This window comes from Schistocerca cancellata, chromosome 4 (genome assembly GCF_023864275.1).
Source record: "Schistocerca cancellata isolate TAMUIC-IGC-003103 chromosome 4, iqSchCanc2.1, whole genome shotgun sequence".
Taxonomy (NCBI): Eukaryota; Metazoa; Arthropoda; class Insecta; order Orthoptera; family Acrididae; genus Schistocerca; species Schistocerca cancellata.
Window position 1 is genome coordinate 531,110,051 of NC_064629.1, and position 27,159 is coordinate 531,137,209.

At 46.4% G+C, this 27,159-nt stretch overlaps 1 protein-coding gene across 1 annotated transcript in view; it reads right to left on the minus strand.

Moving 5' to 3' along the window:
- The window catches only part of LOC126183604 (homeotic protein female sterile), a 543,174-nt gene extending 532,883 nt beyond the window's left edge, over positions 1-10,291 (minus strand). The window contains exon 1 of the mRNA XM_049925715.1: positions 10,028-10,291. The gene's annotated coding sequence lies outside the window, so the exon portion shown is untranslated. The remainder of the gene's footprint in view (positions 1-10,027) is intronic.
- Positions 10,292-27,159: the final 16,868 nt, after the last annotated feature.

A 27,159-nucleotide genomic window follows, 5' to 3' on the forward strand; every position in this document is an offset into this window, starting at 1 on the left:
AGTAGTTGCACAGAGTACCCTCCGCCACGCACCGTACGGTGGGTTTCGGAGTATGTAGATGTGGATGTAAAAGGAAAAGACGTTACTGAGTGAAAAATGGAAAGAGGATTAAGTGTAACTAGGAAAAAAACAGGAGCATCTGTACTTATCTTTGACAAAGGGGCTGGTCATAATCGTTAATTATGAGGGTGACAGAAACTACTTCTTAAAAGCAACATGACACTGAATTGCGCGCAGAGTGCATGGTACTTTATTCCAGAGGCGAATAGCACCAAAAGAGGAGATGGCGGATGTTTTTGTTTTATGGATGGGCACAGCTAGATAAGGATCAACCATGGTCCTTTTAAAGGAACCATTCCGATATCCTCATTGAGGAACATAAGAAGATCGTCGAAGACCTAAATCTGAATGGCTGGACAGAGATTTGAGTCTTGCTACCCTCAAGTTTAAGTCCTGTGTCCTAACCGATCACCTCTTCGTTCGACAATTGGAGGACGAACTTTGGATCAATGTTTCGGGGAAATGTCTCTAGTGTTTGGAGAAAACTATACACACAACTTTACAATTTTCAGGTTTTTCACAGAGATTCAGAAGGGATATATTAACCTCGAGCGGAATTGCTAAGGACTTAGATTCTTTCACGGGATTCTTGAGAGTATTTTGGGTGCAAGTAATTTTGTTTAACACAATCAAACAAATGAAACTTTCAGCCAGCACCTTAACACATACAGCATTCAGCCGCTTTTTATATGACTTTTTTTAGTCACGTAAAAATTACCTGATTACTGTATTTCTTAAAGCAATTTAATCTACAGCCACGAAGCTGAATCACTATTACTGCGCTTGAATTAAAATTAGCCATGTAGTTGTTATATAAACAAGTACGAATAATATCCTTCACCTCAATAAAAATGGTCCGTATAATAAGAAATTAACATCTATGTTGTTGATATGCATCACCAAATGCTGGGTGTAGTTTGCTTATTTTTCCGGTGTTCCGTGCGTAAGTGGACAGTGTAAGTAATGATTATCATACCTGAATTTCTACATAACAGGGCACTCTGATTTCCGTAAATGAAACTGTTTGCATATTTTACCAATATCGATAGGACAATAACTGTCAGCACGAGAAATACTTGTGTGTTCGAATTATAGTTAAGCTTTCAGCACGCAGCAGTATTGTACACACAGCAAAAACTACATTCAAACTGTCATAATGAAATTAAGAAGCACACCTAAAATGTAAATTTCCCGAAACGTTCCGTGAGCAAGATTAAGTAAACAAAGGTCGTTACTGCCATCAGCAATTTTTTTGATACCGGAAACTAAACTATTGTTTTACCATTACATATTGGACTTCCCGCAACTTTTTGTAAAATAAATAACGTCTTTGAATTCTTATGTTATTACAATTATATGCATATCAAAGCACTCCGGTGTCCGTAGAAAACTTATTGGATGACCTCTACTTCTTAAATGATAAATTCCTGTCATATGACAGTAGCTGATGAACTACGAAAAAGTAAGGTTCCACTTCTCGGTGTCGAGCCGTTAGGGACCAAAGAATTTCACGTACGAAATAAATTAGAGCGCGCGCCGTACTGACGTAACTGTAGCTAAAGTTATATCGTATTCAGCGTGTGCTGCCTCCTATAACGTTAAAGTAATGAGATCGTAATTCAACCGACGAAAAAATGTAACCTTACCGAAAGCGAAACTGATATCTGGATGCCTGTCCGTGACCGGAAACTTTTCCAATAACGGCGATACGTCAATATCGTTCTGACGCTACAACATCTCTCTCATTTTTGTTGAGTTCTTTCTCTCTGATCTTTCACTGGAACAGTAATGTTTCCCGTCTTTTGACAAAGTCAAGGCAGACATTGACTAAGTAAAGGGAGGCATAACTTTCTGTAACAAGAATATAGCTTCAGTTTCACTTTAACGGCAAAATTTAATGTCGCTGCGGTTTGCCATTGTATTCACTAGGCTGCAGGAATAACACTCCTCGCGTTACGGGCATAAGCCTCTTCGACAGCCTGAGTTCTTACCTCACATACACTATGTGACCAAAAGTATCCGGACTCACCCAAAAAATACGTTTTTCGTATTAGGTGCATTGTTCTGCCACCTACTGCCAGGTACTCCGTATCAGCGACCTCAGTAGTCATTAGACAACGTGAGAGAGCAGAATGGGGCGCTCCGCGAAACTCACAGACTTCGAACGTGGTCTGGTGATTGGGTGTCACTTGTGTCACGCGTCTGTACGAGAGATTTCCACACCCCGAAACATCCCTAGGTCCACTGTTTCCGATGTGATAGTGAAGTGGAACCGTGAAGGGACACGTGCAGAAAAAAAGCGTTCAGGTCAACCTCGTCTGTTGACTGACAGAGACCACCGACAGTTGAAGAAGGTCGTAATGTATAATAGGTAGACATCTATCCAGACCATCACACAGGAATTCCAAACTGCATCAGGATCCACTGCAAGTACTATGAAAGTTAGGCTGCTCATAAGCCAAACATCACGCCGGTAAATGCCAAACGACGCCTCGCTTGGTGTAAGGAGCGTAAACATTGCACGGTTAAACAGTGGAAAAACGTTGTGTGGAGTGACGTCATCTGTCAGCGTGTGTAGTGCCAACAGTAAAATTCTAAGGCGGTGGTGTTATGGTGTGGTCGTGTTTTTCATGGAGGGGGCTTGCACCCATGTTGCTTTGCGTGGCACTATCACAGCACAGGCCTATAATGATGTTTTAAGGACCTTCTTGCTTCCCACTATTTAAGAGCAATTGGGGGATGGCGACTGCATCTCCCTGCACTAAAGAGCACCTGTTCATAATGCACGGCCCGTGGCGGAGTGGTTACACGACAATAACATCCGTGTAATGGACTGCCGGCCGGTGTGGCCGTGCGGTTCTAGGCGCTTAAGTCTGGAACCGCGCGACCGCTACGGTCGTAGGTTCGAATCCTGCCTCGGGCATGGATGTGTGTGATGTCCTTAGGTTAGTTAGGTTTAAGTAGTTCTAAGTTCTAGGGGACTGATGACCTCAGCAGTTAAGTCCCTGTAATGGACTGGCTTGCACATAGTCCTGACCTAAATCCTATAGAACACCTTTGGGATGTTTTGGAACGTCGACTTCCTGCCACACCTCACCGACCGACGTCGATATCTCTTCTCAATGCAGCACTCCGTGAAGAATGGGCTGCCATTCCCCAAGAAACCTTCCAGCACTTTATTGAACGTATGCCTGAGAGAGTGGAAGCTGTGATCAAGGCTAAGGGTGGACGAACACTATATTAAATTCCAGCATTACCAATGGGGGCGCCACGAACTTGTCTTTTCGGCCAGGTGTCCGGATACTTTTGATCACATAGTGTAGAAATTATCACCGGTGTGCGGTTTTGTAGTTTCTCTGTGCTATATCCCAACACTGAATTGTCTATGCGCGTTGCAAGGCATTCGCCAGAGACCTGGCGTCCGCTGTTCTGCGTCTGTTCGTATTCACGCTTAGAAGCCGACCGGATACGACGTGCCGACCATTCCAAGCGACGATTTCAGGTACTTTTTCACACACCCGTGTGAATGCTGAGCTGTTTTGCCAGTTTTGTTTCACAGAGACAGCATAGCATGACCAACATTTCTACGACGGCATAGGCACTTCAATTAAGCAGGAGACACCCTTCAACTGCGTTTAGTAATAGCAATAGCACATTAAAAGAATTACTGTTGCCAATTTTTATACTGGTGTTCTCTCGGCATTTGAGAGTACTGATGTGTAATGAAAGCTCTGTTTTCTCTCAGGAGAACATGCGTTAAACCAAAAAAAATTTTTATTTCGGAGCGTATATACTAGGTCATCTAAGACAAGCACCTTCTTATCCTTTCATCCTGTGGCGTCTGCAATCAAGAGCATGAATGTGACGTTACGTAGAGGCTATAGGCAGTCGACAAATAACGCCAATAATAAAACGCTTCTATTTATACTGGGTAGGCTAGTGGGGTCCATACTAGATTAATCTGCCAAAGTGCATCGATCGTGTACAAAAAAAAAGAACCACTAATGCTTACAGGTTTACATCCTTAGCAACATTTTTGTTAAGCTTTTACGGGAAGTTGCGATTCAATATGCTTCGAGAGGACTGCACGTGTGTAATCTGGTACAGGTCATACACAGTGTGACCAGTTCTTCGTTATTGGCATCCGATGCATGACACCTCCGAGGCCATGAAAATAACTTTACGAAAAAAAGGGCACCTAATTTTCCAACGTTAACGGTAGAATTGCTGCAAAGGAAGACTTCTTCATCCTACTGGAAGTATTTCGCGTTTTATCTAAGACCCTAAAAACGTGCAATACATCGAAAGAAAGTGATTTTTACAAGAGACGAACGCCAACAGGGTGACATGTCCTTTACAGTTAAGAAACTATTTAGAGGTTCTCTAAAGCCTCAAAAACGCGAACACAAAATCTGCGACGGCAAGTCAGCTCTGGCAGATGATACTATGGTGGGTAGATATGGGACGGAATGCGTTAGCAGCACACACGACACCTGTGTGACAAGTTCCATTTTAAAACAAATTTACCCTAACGATCTCACCGCGACGGTAACGCTGGGAGCTTTAATCTGATCAACGTGAAGGCGCAAAGGCACAGTTAAGGAACGAAATGAGAGAAAAGATGCATTTTTTTATTATTTGCATTTTCATAGTTTGTATAATGATGTCAGCAGAAAAAAATCATCTGAGCTTATAAAAGCCGCCACACACATACGGACAGTGCTCACAGTTTGGACTAAGCAGTTTAAATCTTGAGGCTTTTCCCAACGTCTGTAAGGAAGTCTCTGCGTCGGAAGACGGCAGAACCAGAAAGCTTTTTGCTGCCTGCCTACAGCCCGGGGCTGTGCAGTTCAAACAAGCTGTGTGTGCCCAAGCCTCTGGCGACCTTCAGCTCCGGAAATCTTTCTACTGCCAAGGAATCTGTAATCATTGAATGTCGTAACTTCCACTGCATTCACGGACCCATTCATATAAATTTACGACAGCGAGTCCTGTCTTTGGTCTTCAATGTGTAAAGAATTTAATGATGGAAACAATATCAAAAGGTAAAAAGAAATACAAGACTTAACACAACTGAAGATCGACACTAATATCCAAAGGAAACGTTCAAGCATGTCATCTCTGGCAAATGAGATTTTACGCAGTTCCAACATTTTGTTGGGAAAGGACCAGCAACTTAAATTTGATAATTCTTTATTTCAGATTTCTGTCACAGGTTCGTGTATTTTATACTCGAGAATAGTTTCGAACGTAGCCACTCAGTTTCAAACCATACCTGTACTTAAGGGCATATCGACGGAAAACCTCACCGAAGTACTTTGATAATATAACAGGTCTTACAACAGATATTGTAGTAACAATGTTGTCCGAGTATATCGCGAGGTTTTGCGTCGATAAGCACTTCAGTGCAGGACTGGTCAGAAAATAAACAGCTACGTTCGAAACTAGTCATGAGTATAAAATACGCAACTGTGACAGAAATTTTAAATAGAGAAATTAAATTCTGATAACGGCCAGATAACATCTGTAAAAAGCATCATGCTGGATATTATTTTGATGCTATTGGAGAAACCATTGCCACGAAATTACAAGACCTTCCAAAACAGTAGCGCCTCATCGCTGAAAAACTGTCGTTGCCATGAAATTGCAATTACCTTCCACACCAGTGGAGCCTCATCGCTATAAAACTGATGACACTTGCTAAAGATGAAGTGAGCTGCTTAAATTTATGTTGCAGACTAGTCAGAGAGTTACTTAAACAAAATTATGGCGGTTGCATTTTCTAGGAAGTGAGACGCTTCCATTTGAGTAGATGCTCAAATTCACCAGGTATGGACACTGAACAGGCCCTGACAGGTCAAATTCAGTTAAGACACTGGTTTTGGCAAAAACATGGGACTATCTTTCAGTGACAATGTGTAAATTATGATTGAGTTTGAAACTGAATATTATGTAATCTAAGTTTGTTTATTAAAATACTAACAAAATATTATTATTATTATTATTATTATTGTTCTTATCAGTATCATAATATTCAAATTAATTCCTTGTATTCATATAATCCCTACGAAAAGCTTCCTGAAACAGTCGAGCACGTTTCTGATGTTGACAAAATATTATTGCTGAAAACTTCGTCCAGTGGCCATGATCGTCACCGTCAATCGATATTGGGGAGAAATGGTTATCTACATTAAATATCTCTTTTCATTTAAACAGAGTGACTAATAAAATCAGTTGAAGATAACTTTCTTCTGTGCATCATCAAACCAACTGAAAAGAATTCTAGGCACACAATTTAAGTACGTAAATACGCGGAATATCGCTTACACAGTTCGCAGACAGAATTCACTCCCTTGAGCTTAAGATTACACTTTAACAGATGAGGGTATTCCAGAAACGAAACCAAGAACCAGACTGACTAGTGGGTGTAGATTCAACAGCGAAACCGAAGTAACGTAAAGAATGAATAAATCTATCAAAGTTGTAGGCTTTATGATAAGGGCTGTCGAGGCGTTAAGTTTCCATGCAGTAGTGTCTGATAGAAAGACCACCTTATCAAATTTTACCCTGGTAGCCTTTACTTTAGTTTTCTACCTGTTTCCGCTTGTTTTTTTGTTTAGTTCAGATTTTTAAAATGTATATTTAACAAATTCAATTGAAAATTTGAAATTTTCCTAAAACATGTACCATTGAGACATGAGAATCGTGTTGTTAAGCGTAGCGGTTAAAGCGGTTGATTTCTATTCAGAAAGAACGTGGTTCAAATATTCATTCAGAAACACTGATATAGGTTTCAGGTGTTTGCAAGTGGATGCCGTTGTGATTCCTCTGCAAAGCCCACATCTCATGGAATCATTCCGCACGCGAACTGCACGGTGTGATTGCATGAATACTCAGTACCATATCATGCAAATATAATTGAACATTACAACTACAACATACTTTTAATTTAGAAGTTTATGATCGCACCGTCGGTGCATTTAGCAAATAGAAATTATAACTAGCTGATAAATTTTCCTTTGTTGGGGACGACAAACATAATTAAGTTTTTAAACTATAACACTGTCGCAGTAGTCTGTATGTTTTTATTATTTGCACGAACGTGATTTCGGCGTATGGTCCATTACCACGGGCAGCTGGGAAAGGTAGCAGTACATATCAGACATGTCTGCCTAACACGTCATCGTCAAACATGTGAATTGTAATGTTAGATTACGACGTTACGCCGACATGTGACATATATCGGGATCTTCCCCAGTTGTCCTTGATAACTGCTAAAAATTCGAAATCATGATAACGAAATAATAAAAAGCATAGAGTAAAATGGTGGCAATGTTGTCATTTAAAAAAATAACTCTTTCTTGAATATCACCGATGTTTAAATGTTACTCGGAGAAGCAGCATTTCCATTTCTCGGACTGGCAGCTACCGCCTGAAATTTACTGTGAAATTTCAGGAGGAGGTTAAACATTGCTTGACAGAGAAAGGCTTTTCGAACGTTGGAAATATGCGTAAACAACTATATGACAGATCAGAAGCTGTAGACATGATGCAGAATACTGCATTGTCTAGACAATATCAAAAATAATTTTGGAAGCACACCTTTGCGAAATTCCTTGATATGACCACTCTCCTTTTGACAACGAGCTCACTTATAGATTTTTCAAGCGTGGGAGAAATCATCGACCGTAACACTGAGTTAAGGAAGCTTCCTTAGATTCGACCTGAGTGCTTTACGGAAACCACTAGAACACTTAAGTCAAAATAGACAAGCCATGCTATAGGAGAGAGTGGTGGGGTGGGCACAAATAATGAACAGTTGTTGTTGAATAAATAATAAAACTGATGGGCTGTGTTGCCCTGGAGCAGCAGAGCGCTGGACGTTTCCTTAAATGCCAGGGCCGAGCCCTGCAAAAGCTGAGACCGGCCTGCGGCTGGCAGCACCGTTACTCTAGGCTACCCAGCAAGGCCTTGCAGTTTTCTTGCAGGTAACGCCATTTTTTGTCTACATACTTTCAACGGAAAACAGAACGCTACCTATCCTGAATGAGTGCCGCAAACATCTTCAAAAAAAAAAATTCATTAACTAAATCAAGCTATGATGCTGATGCTTGAACAGTTCTTTTTCAGTAACAGTAGCAGTAGGCGACTTCCAATACACAGCCGGTTGACTAGGAAAAATCAGACGCAAAGAATACATATTTGACACACTATTTTGACTTTTTGCAAAGGATTTACAATGTACTAGAGCTTTTATTTTTCTAATTAACAGCACATTATTGTGAGACTTTACGACGCTATCGATTGCATGCTGGTTTCCCAACTACTAATGCTACGCACTAAAGAAATTGTTCATTTTTTAACCAATATAAGTAAAAATTTTTCTGTTGGGTCCAGAAATACAGAATTCCAAACAGAAAAATCTTTATAAGCAACAAATGTCTCGAGTTCACAATCCGTTTAATTGACAGCTTCAGTAATAAGCAAGACATCACTTTCCAGCTGCAAGTGGTGGAAATACGTACTGGTCCTGTTTTTTCTTCGTTGTGTGTTAGTTAATAATGCATTACGTGGTTCGTGCTCCCTAAAAGGAAGGCAGAAATGAGCTTCCTGTGTGTGAAGGTTAGTCCATTACGTCATAGTCTATAAACTTTCTCTGTTTTCTTTCTTTAAAAAAACATAGTTTATAATACAAATGAAAAATGCAATTCGATAACAATAAAAGTTAGTTATTTATGCTGGAAGTGTACACACATCACATGTAGGGAATGTTTCTCCCAAAACAAAGATTTACACGATAACATCTATTTGCTAAGAGTCCTCATTCGGAGTATACAATTACAATAAAATGAGGTATCCGCGTAATATTAGCTATACGTATGAGTAATTAGACTTTTAAAGCTAGTACTGATAGTATGTCCAGTATACAGATCTACATATTGTTCGCGTTATAAGACGAACTTTAACCATAAACTGATCCTTGCTGCAACTTTACTTCTTTGTTGTTGTCTGTAACTATGTCACTAAACCCGCGCATACGTTTGTCATTCATTATTCCTTGCGATCACGCTGGCCTATCGTTATCGTTGCACACGACGTAGCAAAAAAACTGGAAAAGGTTCATGTGTTTGCAGATTACAACTACGCATTCGCTTGAGCGCTTTGTTGCCGTAGTAGCTAAGCAGTTGCAGTGTTGCAGCGTGAACTCGCACGTAACAACACAATTTTTGATTGTTTTCTTCGGAACTCTGTAACTATGTCACTAAACCCGGTACGAAATGCACAGAACCCACATAGATTTCGTTTTCTTTCTGCGATAACATTACACTCTAAACAGAAAATGCACGTCTACGAGGTAACTACCGGCGCCCTTTTAGTCGAGCGGGTTATTTCGCGGTGGCTGAAAGCACACGTAGCGATTTTATTTCCAGCGTTCTAACAAACTGGCTTCAGTATGCGCTACTGATCAATAAAATTCTTCGTAAGATCAAAAACAATATTAAGAGGAAGCGCGTTTCTGACAGCTACTGACAATGCCACACGCTGGCACTACGGGCGCTCCGACGGTGACTTCAATTCCTACGACCACTGGACGACAGTAGCAACTATTTCCTTCGTATGTCACACTCCCAAGCAAATAATCCTGCATAAATGGTCTTAGTGATTTCTCTAGCACACAGGGAAATCATTCTCCTTTCGTTATGAAAACTGAGCGCACTCACTAACAACGAAGAATTTGACTATGACGGGTGACAACAGGTTGTTCATAGTCGGCAAAGTCTTCGTAACGGCGAAACTTCGACGAACAGAAATTCCCGAAGGTACAACAGATGCAGCGGGAAACACCTGTTACGTCAGTTAATATGATCTGTCATTGAAACACCTGTTAACTGGAAGGCGCCTAAAATTTTCCGCGAAAATAAGCAACAAAGTCCAGCAGCGTAATTAGAAAAAAATAGTAAGTTACCTTGCCATTTACTTCGACTTCCGCGTCTTCTGCAGCGACACAGCTCTAACCGCACGGACGTCTACTGTCAAAACTTGGCCCGCTGTTGGTGGCTGGACCATGCGGCGCGCGAGAAAGAAAAGCGTCTGCGCTGTTGCGGGCAAGTTGAATGTCTTTTGCACTACAGAAGAAAGGTACCGGGCAGTGTCACTGCTGTCGCTCGACTGACGCTCCCGTCATCACGCGCCGCGGTCGGATTAACGTTCCTCACGCTTGGCGATGTACCATCTGACTGCACCTAACCGCACGTTTACGATGAAATAACTGTTATTTGTGGGCAATGAGCTCGGCTGCGCTGAAAGAGCTCGGCTGCGCGCAGAGCCATCTACCGTCAAGCCGCGAAGCACGCAACCTGTCCTGCCATCTGCTGCTGATATTGAACATTACAAGACCCACGCTACATTAAGTAGTTAGCCGACTTCGCTACTACGTGACGCACCAGTACAAAGAACAAATGGTTCGACAGATACGAGGGAAACAAACTTTGATGTCGTTGTGCTTAGTTTGTTCGTTGAATCAAATATGTTCCTTTTTTACTTTACAAATAGTTCATGTTTTTATGATATTACTGCCGCATTTGTGTCAATGCCGCCTCTTTTCTGCTGTAGCTAATACCTTTCCTATATTTGCAATGTTCCTCAAACTGAAGGTAAATAGCAGTCTTGACTTTAGCACGGAAGTGAACGGCTGCGCGGAATCGACGTTTCTTGCACCAAATTATTGATTTCTGTCATTCACTCTTCTAATAATGCTGGCGAAGCAAACGCTGATGTAGTACCGGAAACTGATCAACAAGCAAGTACTCGCAATAGGAACTCTCTTCTCATGAAGGGTCTTCAGCAGCATTGTCATTACAGGCTTTCGCATTGCTTAATGTTGTAACCATAAATGAATAATTTCAAAAGTCTTCATCTTCCGTATTTCTTGAGCTATTCGTGTGTTCTATAGCGACTGTTAAATATTAGTAGTTGAAAATTAGAAATTTTCTGCCTAGCCTCACCTAGAGAGGAAACCAACAAATGGCCTGGAATAAACAAAAAAATTATGTACACCATTTCGATCCTTCCTTAAGTCTGTGCGGAAAGTGGGTTAACAGGTGCATAGGTACTCAACTGACGATTGTTAAACAAATGATCCTTCACATTTGAAAAGCCTGTTTAGTTTATCAAAAGCACTCAAATTTTATTTCATTTCTTCGTCTTTTTCCCCTCCCTGTGACGTCATTCTCTAAAATTGCTCTAAACTTTAAATGCAAAGGATCATCAACTGGTTGTATGACTCTAAGCCAACCCATATCTTTGTAAAACTACTGTGGGTATGGTAAACATTTAGCTCGGTAAGGGTCAAAACCCTCCTCGCTAAGAATTACTTTCCGAGACTGAAGTTGTCGTTTTTGTCACAGATGTGCTTATTCATTACTGCAGTCACTCTCAATCACCTAGTGGTAATATAGTGATATGGAGTCAGGAGTAGTGCGCAGGGTAACATTAGTAACATCTTCACACACGGTCCACTCACGCTAATATGACTTACCGCATATTTTTGATGTCAACGTGCAATAACCATCTAATGACGCCAGGTGGCAGCACTAACAGCGGATGTCCCATAAAGCGTGTCGGGGAGACGCGGAAAACAGTGCAATCGTTGGTGTAATGCGGAAACGGAGCGATTTATCTGACGTCTAAAAAGGCGTGATCATTGGATTTCGGTCCAGGGATGGAAGCAGTTCCGAAACGGCTAAGTTTGTGAACTGTTTGCTCGCTGCTGTGATTAAAATATATCATATTTGGCGAAATGGCGCTATCAAAACCGACACTCAGGTGCACCACGGGCCATAGATGGAGGTGAACGACGGCTACGAAAATGAGTACGGGAGAATAGATGTTCAGCTGTTGACCGTCCAGATGAATCAAGGGAATACCTACAGGTTCTCCTCAACGACCGTTCAGCGAACATTGCTGCGTGTGGGTCTCCGCAGTAGGCGCCAGGTTCACGCACCCATGCTGACTGCTTTTCATCGGCGACGAAGGCTGGAATTTGCACGCCAGTACCGGAACTGGACGTCCACAGAGTAGCGACAGGTGGCCTCTTCAGATGAATCACATTGGCTTGTACGACGCTGCAACAATTGTCGAAATGGTCCAGACTGGAGGAGGGAGCATTCCCTAGGTTTTGTCGTCATTCTGGAAGGCACAGTTTGTGGTGTCACCGCCAGACACCACACTTGCTAGGTGGTAGCTTTAAATCGGCCGCGGTCCATTAGTACATGTCGGACCCGCGTGTCGCCACTGTCAGTACTTGCAGACCTAGCGCCACCACATGGCAGGTCTAGAAAGACGTACTAGCAGTCGCCCCAGTTGTACGACGACTTTGCTAGCGACTACACTGACGAAGCCTTTCTCTCATTTGCCGAGAGACAGTTAGAATAGCCTTCAGCTAAGTCCATGACTACGACCTAGCAAGGCGCCATTAACCCTATCTGGAGAGAGTCTAATTTGTATCGTCAATAGCGATGTACCACAATGATGGAATAAAGATAAGTATTATACAAGCTACGTACTTTTCTTATTAGCATTCATTACTTATCCTGTTCTAGACTTCACGCCAGTCGGTGTGAGTTGACGCGTGCCCTTTCGGTAACCTCACCCTGTGTCTAGACTGTCTTGTCTAGACACAACACAGTGGATCAACAAAATTGTGCATCTATCCTTGGGGAACATGTCCACCTCTACATGCAGTCTGATTTCTCCTCGGCACAATCTACCAGCAGGACAATGCAACGTGTCACACAACTCGCAATATACGTACGTGGTTCGAAGAGCAGCAAGATGAGTTTACACTACTCTCCTGGCCATCAAATTCCACGGATTAAAGTCCAATCGAGAATATATGGGACCACGTCCTGAATCCGTAACCGAGAAATGCAGCGCAACTGTCCACGTCACCGAAGTCAGTATGGCTCCACATCCCCGTCGGTACGTTCTAGAACGTCAGTGGCTGTCTTCCTGCACGTCCAAGGCGCAAAAGGTGGTTTTTCAGACAGGTGGTGACGTCAGTGTGACTGGACTGTGCACATTTTTCTCAAGTTAAGGGGCTTAATGTGAGAAAAATTGGAAATGTTCTGCCAGGTCATAGTGCACATATATTACTAAAACTAAACGGAATTTATGCGTAATCATACCTCAAGGAAGAAAAAATATTGAGATGAATGAGTCATGAAATGTATTCGCAGTTGCGAATACAAAGAACCACCAGCTGTAAAATGGGAATGATGACAATGAAAATTTGTTCTGTATCGGGACTCACTTTACGCGAACGGTCACCTTAAACGCTTTAGCTATCTGTATAAGAGCAAGACCAAGACTTTCATATATCGTCGTTCCTGCGTCACAGTCTATACTCGTACAAACATTATGTAATTCCGTACAGGGGAGGACATTTTAATTGATAATTGTTACCTGATATCGGCGTATTAATACGATATTGCAGTGACTGTGTTGTTAAGAAGAGCGATGCAATGGCCGAAGGAACACTGCATCGTTCTCCTTAACAACGCAGGTACTACAATATTGTATAAATGAGTCAACTTGCAGTGTTAGATATCTAAAGCCAATCTCGAAGTACACTCTTAGCAAGAAGTATACAATACCGACAAAGAGAATGACAATATAGTAATTTTCTAGAAGCCTTTATCAGTTTTCCTGAAATCTCGTTTCCCACAATCAGTGCAAATAGAAACATGCGGCTAATGAGCAACTATTTGGGTAAAGAATAGTATTAGAATATCCTGCAGAAGGAAACGAGAGCTGTGAATCTAAACTACATCGACAAATTTTCAGAAGTTGTTCAGGGATATTTTCTGAATATTGTGGTATAACGACCCGTGATTTCCGATGGTGAGCTGCAGATAAATAATGTAATTATGATTCATTCAGTTTGTTTCCTCAGTTGCCTTCATTTATGTGAAAATACGTTCTCAACAGTGCAATATATAGCCAACAAAATGTGCAACACAGAACACTGAGTAATACGACAATCCTCAGACGAAACGTGCACTTTTATCACAGTGTGTTCAGTGTGTTGTGTCAGCATACGGTACAGTATGTAACAAAGGAAGAACTATTCCATTACAGGTATTATTCAAGACGTTGATCATCATGATCACAGAAGAATTAACAGCGACTGTCTTACTCACTCAAGAATTCACGCATCTGCGACAATCCTAGCAGCCAGATCGATTTCTGTATCGACCGGAATATCGTGTCCTAGGTTTTTCACACGACCCCAGAAGAATGTCAAACCGAACATAGAACAGAACCACTGCGACCAGTCCATTGTTGCCAAATATTTACCCTAGTGTGTTTCCTAATATCGAGTACAAAGTGAGCCGGAACCCCACCATGTTGATGCGATACTGCCCGAAAGAAAAAGTGAGGCTCTCAGAAGGCGTCGCCGGGGTGCTAATGTAACTTCGTACACGTACACACCATCTTCCGGTATGCAAATGATTAGTTTCAATTCTCTGTGACAAGTAGAATGGCCACCAGAGAGCATTAGTGTTTCTCGTCTTTAGTTTTGTTACCAGGCTTGGTAGGGCATATCAGAGACGTGAAGAACAAGTGTTGAGTGATCACTGTGAAGAACACGAAGATGCTGCGTACTCGTGTGAGATAGCGTTATCGGTACCTGACAGAGTTTGAAAAGGGGGCTGATCGTGGGTCTCCATTTGGCCGGCTGGTCTAAAGGTGCAATATCTAGATCTGTAAGGCATTCGAATGTGACAGTGGCTCGAAGTTGTACTTCGTGGGAGCAGGCATAACCGCCACCAAGACTTCATTCTACCATGTCTGACCACTACAAGGAGGAATCGCTATATTGGGCACTAAATACACCGTAACACCTTCACACTTACGCCTGCCAGTAGAGTACAAGTAATGGACTCCCTCCAACATTTTGCATCATCGCGCACCATTGGTCGGAGACTAACAGTAGCCGGAATACGGAATTAGCATCCCATACGTAGGCTGCCTTTAACAACACAACGCAAACGGCTGCATGTGGACTGGTGCCGTGACTGGGAAGCGTGGACTGCTGATAAATGGTGTCGCATTGTGTTCATCGATGAGTCGCGGCTCTGTGCCACCTCCGGTGACCAACGTCGGCTAGTGTGATGGTTACCCAGAATATGTCCCATTCTTCCAGTGTTTTTGAGAGACACGGAATGTTACTTCTGACGTCACAGTGTGCGGAGCCATCGTGTATGACTTCATTCACATTTGGTTGTCTTTGAAGGAACTCAGACGGTACGCTGGCAAGTCACGGACATCCTGCGTCCTCATGTGTTACCACCCATGCGACGGTACCATGGTGCCATTTTCAATAGGACAATGTTCGTTCCCATACGCCACGTGTCTCTGTGAACTGTCTGCTTTATATTGTTGTACTCCCGTGGTCAACAAGATCCCCAGAGCTGTGCCCGACAGAACATATGTGGGACATCTATTTCTTCCCGATACCCGTATCTAGAAACAGGAGAGGATACAGCGGCCTTATGACAGCCTTCCCAACCGAGTCGGTGGATGCATCCAGGCCAGAGTGTTTGCAACATTAAGTTGGCACATACTGCCAATGTCTTTGTAAATGTGACTCGATTTTGTAGTCATTGCATTAACATTATACATCTTCTCAACCCGTGAAGTCTCATACCGTTTTCTCTCCCCTTCTTAGTGCTTGACTTTTTTTTAAATTTCAGGTAGTGTATACAGGGTGGTCAGAAACAGTCTGAAAACTTGCAAGGGTGTTACAGGGCAGGTTGAGCTGAGAAGTAATTGATGATAAAAAAAAATTCGTTATGTCTCGCCGTTTCCGAGTTAATCAGCACTGAAGTTAGGCAATCAGGGCGTTGCGCGGGCAAATTCAAGTGGCCCGCAAGAGACGGTATCGACAAACGTGTTGTTTGCTGGTGGCCTTGAACGTAACAAGACAACGATACAAAAATTGGACGTGGGACGGTAGTAAGGATCGAACCCGAGCCAAATGCTGGACACTCTCGTGCGCTACTATCTACGCTGTAAGAACAACTGACACTAATTGTATCTGGCCATAATCTTTTGTCCCTTGCTGTGATCATGCTGGTTGCTGCTGTAGAACTATCTCAAAATGTTGCAGATCATTTGTTTATATCAGAGTTGGCACACGTTTTACACCTAGATGCGATCTGAAACTTTCCGACAAATTAAAACCGTGTGCCGGACCGAGACTCATACAGAAAATAAAAGAGACAAATTAGTTCCACCAGAGGAACTCGAAACTACAACTTTTTTCCTCTTTAAAGTGACAAACTAATTACAATTTCTCAGTGCTGTGAAACAAGTTTATTTTTTAAGGTCACAGTCAGCTATAGGCTGGAGGAGACAAGGTGGGCAGGGATGTAATCCCGAGGCCTGACCACAGTGCCTCCTCACTCCATTTGCCGAGCTGCACCCTCATACGGCATTTTTTTTTTTTTTTTTTGCACATGCCGACATTGGAGAAACAAATTAAAACTAGTCTATCTATCCAGAACCCTGAAAACCCCGCAAGGCAATAAAGGATGACAGGCGGACGGAGTCCAAGTGGTAGGGGTGCCATGTTTCGTTCCGAAACGGGCGGGCAACTGCCACGCCGGGAACCGGGAACGTTACAGCTTAGTGGGGGCGTGGTAAAAAAGCTGTTGAGATGATTGGCAAAACAGGCGCGATAACGGTGACCGCGCGCAACCTCAGCATGTGCAGTCTGCAAGTACTGCCAAAATTCGAGGCACGAGTGATGAGCATTTCCATATACACTCCTGGAAATGGAAAAAAGAACACATTGACACCGGTGTGTCAGACCCACCATACTTGCTCCGGACACTGCGAGAGGGCTGTACAAGCAATGATCACACGCACGGCACAGCGGACACACCAGGAACCGCGGTGTTGGCCGTCGAATGGCGCTAGCTGCGCAGCATTTGTGCACCGCCGCCGTCAGTGTCAGCCAGTTTGCCGTGGCATACGGAGCTCCATCGCAGTCTTTAACACTGGTAGCATGCCGCGACAGCGTGGACGTGAACCGTATGTGCAGTTGACGGACTTTGAGCGAGGGCGTATAGTGGGCATGCGGGAGGCCGGGTGGACGTACCGCCGAATTGCTCAACACGTGGGGCGTGAGGTCTCCACAGTACATCGATGTTGTCGCCAGTGGTCGGCGGAAGGTGCACGTGCCCGTCGACCTGGGACCGGACCGCAGCGACGCACGGATGCACGCCAAGACCGTAGGATCCTACGCAGTGCCGTAGGGGACCGCACCGCCACTTCCCAGCAAATTAGGGACACTGTTGCTCCTGGGGTATCGGCGAGGACCATTCGCAACCGTCTCCATGAAGCTGGGCTACGGTCCCGCACACCGTTAGGCCGTCTTCCGCTCACGCCCCAACATCGTGCAGCCCGCCTCCAGTGGTGTCGCGACAGGCGTGAATGGAGGGACGAATGGAGACGTGTCGTCTTCAGCGATGAGAGTCGCTTCTGCCTTGGTGCCAATGATGGTCTTATGCGTGTTTGGCGCCGTGCAGGTGAGCGCCACAATCAGGACTGCATACGACCGAGGCACACAGGGCCAACACCCGGCATCATGGTGTGGGGAGCGATCTCCTACACTGGCCGTACACCACTGGTGATCGTCGAGGGGACACTGAATAGTGCACGGTACTTCCAAACCGTCATCGAACCCATCGTTCTACCATTCCTAGACCGGAAAGGGAACTTGCTGTTCCAACAGGACAATGCACGTCCGCATGTATCCCGTGCCACCCAACGTGCTCTAGAAGGTGTAAGTCAACTACCCTGGCCAGCAAGATCTCCGGATCTGTTCCCCATTGAGCATGTTTGGGACTGGATGAAGCGTCGTCTCACGCGGTCTGCACGTCCAGCACGAACGCTGGTCCAACTGAGGCGCCAGGTGGAAATGGCATGGCAAGCCGTTCCACAGGACTACATCCAGCATCTCTACGATCGTCTCCATGGGAGAATAGCAGCCTGCATTGCTTCGAAAGGTGGATATACACTGTACTAGTGCCGACATTGTGCATGCTCTGTTGCCTGTGTCTATGTGCCTGTGGTTCTGTCAGTGTGATCATGTGATGTATCTGACCCCAGGAATGTGTCAATAAAGTTTCCCCTTCCTGGGACAATGAATTCACGGTGTTCTTATTTCAATTTCCAGGAGTGTATATTTGTCCAATTGAAACGTCCCCTTAGAAAAAATTATACACGACTGTGCTTAAACTGACACACAATATTATTTAGCGCAACGCAATCTGACTTTCAGAAATCCCTACAAAGGAATGGCCCTCACTAACATTAACCTATACCTTTCACAAATCACTTACCTCACCAAAAATCTTCGTTACTCGAACTACTGCAATACAGCGAGCCTACTGCAACACAGCGAGCGCCACTACTGCCAGCTAAATAAAAGATTCAAACTACGGAAGTCACTAACTACTGATAGGGATAGTTAGCAAATGAAAGATTTTAATAGAGAACAAACACTGTATTTACCTTAATAATCATAATATATATAGCAGTTCAATTTCAAAACTCCGCCATCTCTCTCCTCACATCCACCACTGCTGGCGGCTCACCTCCAACTGCGCAACGCTACGCGCTGTTCACATCCAGCTGCCGCTGCCCAACACTACAATGGCAGACAACAATGCAAACTAGCCACAGACTGCACACAGCACAGCCAGTGATTTTCATATAGAGCGCTACGTAACGTTGCCAATAAGAAAACATAAACAGCCTACCTACATAAAGAAAACATAAACAGCCTACTTACACAATGAATACCTCTTTATCATCTGCATTTCTTCTTGGTGTAGCAATTTTAATGGCCAGTAGTGTATACTCTGTCTTAGAAAGCATCGGTTTCCGTGCCCGGTTCATCAGCGTCCTTCGGCGGCTCTTTAGCGGCGTGCATTCGTTGGTCCAGGTCTCTGGGCGTGTGGCGGATCCGTTACCGATCCAACGGTCAGTCCACGAAGTCTGCCCCCTCTCCAAGCACCTTTATGCGGTGGCGCTGGAGCCACTCATAGGTCTGCTGACAGCCAGTTACCTGGACTCACCTTCCGCAGTTGCGTCTTTCGATATCGAACATACGCAGATGGCCTCATGCTGCTGGTTCGTTCTCGGGAGGATGTCGTATATATCCTCGACAACATTTCGGCTCTTGGGAGGGCGGCTAAAAGTGTGATGAACTTACGCAAATCTACGGTGCTGTCAGTTGGTCGCGAGCTACCCACGGAAGATCTGGCGCCCCTGCCCTGTGTCCAACGTCTCCGCTATCTAGTGATCACTTTAACGTAGTCAACGTGCCGTGCCGGCTGGAGTGGCGGAGCGGTTCTAGGCGCTTCAGTCTGGAACCGCGCGACCGCTACGGTTGCAGGTTCGAATCCTGCCTCGGGCATGGACGTGTGTGAAGTACTTAGGTTAGATAGGCTTAAGTAGTTCTATGTTCTAGGGGACTGATGACCTCAGCTGTTGAGTCCCATAGTGCTCAGAGCCATGTTGAACCAACGTGCCGTACAGCGGCGGTCAACTTTGGGAATTGCCCGTACGATGATCAATTCCCAGGAGTGTAGATATGCCAAGTCCAGCCCTCTTTTTTTTAGAGAACTGCCCGAGACGTTGTGGCAGGAAAGGACTCTGGGTCAATAACATGCGGCAGCACTCGCAGAAAACACGCGACCAGTTGTCGCCCAAATAACCAGACATCCGCAACGGCTATACATTTGAAGCGGTGATGATCGCCGGCCGATGTGGCCGTGCGGTTAAAGGCGCTTCAGTCTGGAACCGCGTGACCGCTACGGTCGCAGGTTCGAATCCTGCCTCGGGCATGGATGTGTGTGATGTCTTTAGGTTAGTTAGGTTTAATTAGTTCTAAGTTCTAGGCGACTGATGACCTCAGAAGTTAAGTCGCATAGTGCTCAGAGCCATTTGGTGATGATCACCGTCGACACTACGACAGACGGCGCAGAGGAGAGAGTCCGCCAGTTCTATGCCACGGAGTCGCTGATCAGTCGGATACTCCCACACGTCGCAAAATACCAGGTCGACCTGATATGCGACGGAAAGGAACTGTGATGGCTGTGCCGCCAAATCAGTCCATCGCAACAATTAGAACTTGCGTCCTACGACGTTAGAGGCGACACTATGCAAGAAAAGGACGTAGAAATCCTTTGCCCGCGGCCGGCGCGTTCGTGGGCAATCGGTGCGAGTATAACTGAGTCCCGCGACGAATGCGTGGTGTGTACAAACGCGGGCATGATGCTGCCGACCGGGACCGGCGGGGAGAGGGACACTGGCAAGTAAATGGTGCGTGATGGAAGCCTCGACACCGCGTTATTGTTTGTACATTGTGGCCATGTGAAGTGCCGCCGCACGATAGCGTACGCTCGTAAGACCAAGCCTTCCTGCACGTGGAAAGGGGGGGGGGGGGAGGGGGCGAGTGTCACAGCGGACTTTGAAGATGTACCCACCCGTTAGAAACAGTCCGAATATAGCTTGAATACTATGTCCTATCGTAATCGGCATCGGTAAAAACTGCGTAATATGAATTGTTCTAGATGCCATACAGGCGTTCAGGTAGGCAACTCTCCGCAAGGGATCGAGGCAGCTTAGCGAGTTGTGACTGATCATCGTACGGGCAATTCCCAAAGTTGACCGCCGCTGTACGGCACGTTGGTTCAACATGGCTCTGAGCACTATGGGACTCAACAGCTGAGGTCATCAGTTCCCTAGAACATAGAACTACTTAAACCTATCTAACCTAAGTACTTCACACACGTCCATGCCCGAGGCAGGATTCGAACCTGCAACCGTAGCGGTCGCGCGGTTCCAGACTGAAGCGCCTAGAACCGCTCCGCCACTCCGGCCGGCACGGCACGTTGACTACGTTAAAGTGATCACTAGATAGCGGAGACGTTGGACACAGGGCAGGGGCGCCAGATCTTCCGTGGGTAGCTCGCGACCAACAGACAGCACCGTGGATTTGCGTAAGTTCATCACACTTTTAGCCGCCCTCCCAAGAGCCGAAATGTTGTCGAGGATATATACGACATCCTCCCGAGAACGAACCAGCAGCATGAGGCCATCTGCGTATGTTCGATATCGAAAGACGCAACTGCGGAAGGTGAGTCCAGGCAACTGGCTGTCAGCAGACCTATGAGTGGCTCCAGCGCCACCGCATAAAGGTGCTTGGAGAGGGGGCAGACTTCGTGGACTGACCGTTGGATCGGTAACGGATCCGCCACACGCCCAGAGACCTGGACCAACGAATGCACGCCGCTAAAGAGCCGCCGAAGGACGCTGATGAACCGGGCACGGAAACCGATGCTTTCTAAGACAGAACATACACTACTGGCCATTAAAATTGCTACACCAAGAAGAAATGCAGATGATAAAAAAATGGTTCAAATGGCTCTGAGCACTATGGCACTTAACATCTATGGTCATCAGTCCCCTACAACTTAGAACTACGTAAACCTAACTAACCTAAGGACAGCACACAACACCCAGCCATCACGAGGCAGAGAAAATCCCTGACCCCGCCGGGAATAGAACCCGGGAACCCGGGCGTGGGAAGCGAGAACGCTACCGCACGACCACGAGATGCGGGCGCAGATGATAAACGGGTATTCATTGGACAAATATATTATACTAGAACTGACAGGTGATTACATTTTCACGCAATTTGGGTGCATAGTCTTGAGAAATCAGTACCCAGAACAACCACCTCTGGCCGTAATAACGGCCTTGATACGCCTGCGCATTGAGTCAAACAGAGCTTGGATGGCGTGTACAGATACAGCTGCCATGCAGCTTTAACACGATACCACCGTTCATCAAGAGTAGTGACTGGCGTATTGTGACGAGCCAGCTGCTCGGCCACCATTGACCAGGCGTTTTCAGCTGGTGAGAGATCTGGAGAATGTGCTGGCCAGGGCAGCAGTCGAACATTTTCTGTATCCAGAAAGGCCCGTACAGGATCTGCAACATGGGGTCGTGCATTATCCTGCTGGAATGTAGGGTTTCGCAGGGATCTAATGAAGGGTAGAGCCATGGGTCGTAACACATCTGAAATTTAACGTCCACGCTTCAAAGTGCCGTCAATACGAACAAGAGGAGACCGAGACGTGTAACCAATGACACCCCGTACCATCACGCCGGGTGATACGCCAGTATGGCGATGACGAATACACGCTTCCAATGTGCGTTCACCGCGATGTCGCCAAACACGGATGCAACTATCATGATGCTGTAAACAGAACCTGGATTCACCCGAAAAAATGACGTTTTGCCGTTTGTGCATCCAGGTTCGTCGTTGAGTACACCATCGCACGCGCTCCTGTCTGTGATGCAGCGTCAAGTGTAACCGCAGTCATGGTCTCCGAGTTGATAGTCCACGCTGCTGCAAATGTCGTCGAACTGTTCGTGCAGATGCTTGTTGTCTCGCAAACGTCCCCATCTGTTGAGTCAGGGATCGAGACGTGCCTGCACGATCCGTTACAGCCATGCGGATAAGATGCCTGTCATCTCGATTGCTAGTGATACGAGGCCGTTGGGATCCAGCACGGCGTTCCGTATTACCCTCCTGAACCCACCGATTCCATGTTCTGCTAACAGTCATTGGATCTCGACCAACGCGAGCAGCAATGTCGCGATACGATAAACCGCAATCGCGATAGGCTACAATCCGACCTTTATGAAGTTCGGACACGTGATGGTACGCATCTCTCCTCCTTACACGAGGCATCACAACAACGTTTCACCATGCAACGCCGGTCAACTGCTGTTAGTGTATGAGAAATCTGTTGGAAACTTTCCTCATGTCAGCAAGTTGTAGGTGTCGCCACCGGCGCCAACCTTGTGTGAATGCACTGAAAAGCTAATCATTTGCATATCACAGCATCTTCTTCCTATCGGTTAAATTTCGCGTCTGTAGCACGTCATCTTCGTAGTGTAGCAATTTTAATGGCCAGCCGGTCAACTGCTGTTAGTGTATGAGAAATCTGTTGGAAACTTTCCTCATGTCAGCAAGTTGTAGGTGTCGCCACCGGCGCCAACCTTGTGTGAATGCACTGAAAAGCTAATCATTTGCATATCACAGCGTCTTCTTCCTATCGGTTAAATTTCGCGTCTGTAGCACGTCATCTTCTTAGTGTAGCAATTTTAATGGCCAGTAGTGTAGAAACACATGGCGCACCCTGTCAAACACGCTGCTAAAATCTACGGCTACGACCGCCGCACGAAGTCTACACGGCACTGTCGGCGCAATCACGTCACGACAGTCTGTAGTGGCTGTCTGGACGTTAACTGTGCCACCTGGCGGCGTTTGGTCGGTGGAGAGGACTCGTGATAAGACGGATCTGCAGCTCGCCGCCAGTAACCGCGCAAAAATCTTGTAATCAGTATTTAATAAGGTGGTATGGCGATAGTGTGGCGTCGTAATTCCAGGTGTCGGTTTACGAACGGTAACAATAATACCCCCAACAAAAGCTTGGGGATTCGCGGCTGCGCCGGCCGCGGTGGCCGTCGTGCGGTTCTGGCGCTGCAGTCCGGAACCGCGGGACTGCTACGGTCGCAGGTTCGAATCCTGCCTCGGGCATGGATGTGTGATGTCCTTAGGTTAGTTAGGTTTAAGTAGTTCTAAGTTCTAGGGGACTTATGACCTGAGATGTTGAGTCCGATAGTGCTCAGAGCCATTTGAACCATTTGAATCGCGGCTGCAGACGTGATCAGATCATTACACACCTTCGTCCCTCGTGTAGACATGAGACAAAAAACGTACGATAAAATTTAGTTTAGAGACCATCGACGCCTGGCGACTTGCACAGGACACCCCTGAAGATAGCAGTAGTTACCTCGGAGGTCACGTAATCCGCTCCTCAACCGTGTGGGCGCGTGGAAAGTCCACGGCGACAAGATCGAAGTCCAGGACAGCCCCATCATCGGCACAGTACACTCGGCAATAATGGTTCAAAAATGGTTCAAATGGCTCTGAGCACTATGGGACTTAACTGCTGTGGTCATCAGTCCCCTAGAACTTAGAACTACTTAAACCTAACTAACCTAAGGACATCACACACATCCATGCCCGAGGCAGGATTCGAACCTGCGACCGTAGCGGTCGCGCGGTTCCAGACTGTAGCGCCTAGAACCGCTCGGCCAAATAATGTTTGACAAAGCTATCGACTATGTTCTCTTGGCAGGTGACCCGCTGCGCACGTTACTAAGTTTAGTCTGCAGTGCCTGCGGTGGTGCACAATATGATGTATGGATGAATTCTCCCGCCACACCGCGTTGGGTTGCGGGGACGCACCCCAGCCCCATTGCATTTTCCAGTGAGCAATAGTTTTAGCTTCACCTTAACCGTAGTGCTTTCAGTTTGCACTTCCGGGGAAGGTGGTGGTGATGATGTTTGGTTTGTGGGGCGCTCAACTGCGCGGTTATCAGCGCCCTTACAAATTCCCAATCTGTGCTCAGTCCAATGTCGCCACTTTCAGGAATGATGATGAAATGATGAAGACAACACAAACACCCAGTCATCTCGAGGCAGGTAAAAACCCTGACCCCGCCGGGAATCGATCCCGGTACCCCGTGCTCGGGAAGCGAGAACGTGACCGCGAGACCACGAGCTGCGGACTCTGGGGAAGGTGGCTGTGCCATCAAGGTCGTGGAGACCGCTGACGTAGTGTAAGCCTGTGATGTGGCTGTGCCCTGCTGTACATGAGGAACATGCGACGGAGCGTCGGTTTAGCACATTCCAGACATCGGTCCATCACTGACGCTTATGATCAGGGACGCCGTTCGCCGCTTGTCCACGTCTCAGTGATAACGTTGGCAACAATCGTGGTTCTCGAGATGCGGAGTGTTGAGTTTCCATGGTGGCCGACCCCTCCAAACCTGCTGGCGGGGAAGAAGCAGTGTACAGATGTATGTGCAGTGGTCAGAATAACAAAGACCAGGGCTCTACATCGAGCACCGCATCAAACAGTCCACGGGAGACATAAACGCGGTGTAACCGACTTGCCGAGTGGCTCATGTGAAACGTGAATCCCGGGTCTCTGCGCACAGTGGGCTAGATCGCAAACAATGAGTCTCAGCTTCTGGCACGTTGTAAAACTCGGGTATTGATCTTTCCGGCTGAGTACGCAGCTAAAGTCCCCTCGAAAGAGACGTTCAAGTCGCCATAAGAACAGTGGGGCAATCTCCACACAAGGTCGCGCATTTTCACGCCGACGCCCGGCACCAGAAGGTGCATAGACGTGAATGACAATCGTGGAGAGTATCGTAAACGCCATAAGATGGGAGATACATGATGTCGTCAATCAAGATGCCACTCCACGGCCAAGGCGACCTTACGAGAGGCACAGAAGTCGTATCTTGCTATCCGACGTAGCGCTGCTAAATGCACCTCTTGTAACAGCGCAATGTCTAGTTCGGAAGCCTACATTATATCTTTCAGGAGATGGATATTAACGGGCGCGTGGGCACCGTTGACATTCAGCAATACGGTATGCGTTGAGCTGCGTACCACCGGGTTGGGTGCGGGAGGGGGAGGGGGCTACGGGTGGCTTGCTTTGAAGACGCGGCGGCTGAGACTCCTGTAGGGGATCCGCTGTTTCTTCAAAATCCTCGCTCCACGCCAGAGGTGACTCCGTCGCCGTGGTAGCCATATGTTCAACCCCCACCGACACCTCCAGAGCAGCTGGTGTCGTCCCTTCTCCGCTAGGAACTTCACAGGCAGGAGTGCCAGAGCAACTGAGGGCCGCCGTTTCCCAGACGCACTGACGACACCGCTGTTCACTGCCTCAGTCATTGGAACGTTGGTTTGCTCATTAGGTAGTGTATCATGTGGACAGGGAGAAGTGTCCCATTCCGACGTCGAACGGTGCCTTCTTTTCCGTCTTTTAGGGGAGCGTCGTTTACGCAGTCGTCCATCCGTGTCCGAAGACGGGAGGGAGTGGCACCGGTCAAGCAGAAAGGCCGCCATCGGACAACTAAAGAGACGACCAAGGAGTCACGTTCGACAATAGCGTCGGCCACTGGCGCAGCCGGAGCAACCACCGTAACTGAGGATAAGGCTGAAGTCACATCGTCAGTCACGTTGTCCACAACCGGCCCATGACATATCGGAACACTATCCATCAGCTGTTTATGCGATTCCGAGAGCTGCCGGCTGGCCGGCGGCGCCTTAAGCGCCGTCGCATATGTGATCGGAAGTATCGTAGACAACAAGGGAAGTACCACTCCTCCAGTCGGTAGCCGTGTTATCCGTCGCTGCAGACATTCAGACCTGGTGTGGCCCACTTTTCCACACCCAGAACAACTACGCGGCTGTCCGTCGGACATGATTACGGCCCGACACCCGCTGATGATCAGATAAGACGGAACATGGCTGCACAGATCAATTGTGATTTGACGCACTCCATTAAGGATAGGGTATCTGCGGAAGTGGGCCCAGAGTTCTGCCTTATGATCACGTATAGCACCGTATTGCCGGAAAGCCGCTACGACGTCCTCTGCAGGTACCTGGAATGGCAGTTCGAACACGCGAATAGTTCTAATGCCTAATCCCGCATGTTCGCCTTTGACCACGGCGACGTTACCTTCAGCGTGACGGGAACGAAGTCCTTGTTTGGTCGTGTTTAAAACGCGCTCTAACGCAGCGTCGTGGATCATTTTAACGTAAAAGGTGTCGCTGAGAATCGAGAGATCGATAGCCAGAGGTTCTGGTGGCGGGATCTTCGCCTCCTCGCGGAGGAAACGTTCCACAGCTTTCGGTCGTGCGTATTCCGGACAAGAGTTGAAACGTAATGTCGATTTTCTGAATTTACACGTATTTGCATGATCTCATTGTGCGAAGCTCACGCGTAGGCTAAGTCGCAAGTAAACAATCACGAGCGCACACGCCCCACAGGCGGAAGTACGGCACGTCCTATCCGGGTGGCTGCTAAAACCGGACTGAACCCTACCGAGTGAGCTACGCAACCACGACTCACGGCCCGTCCT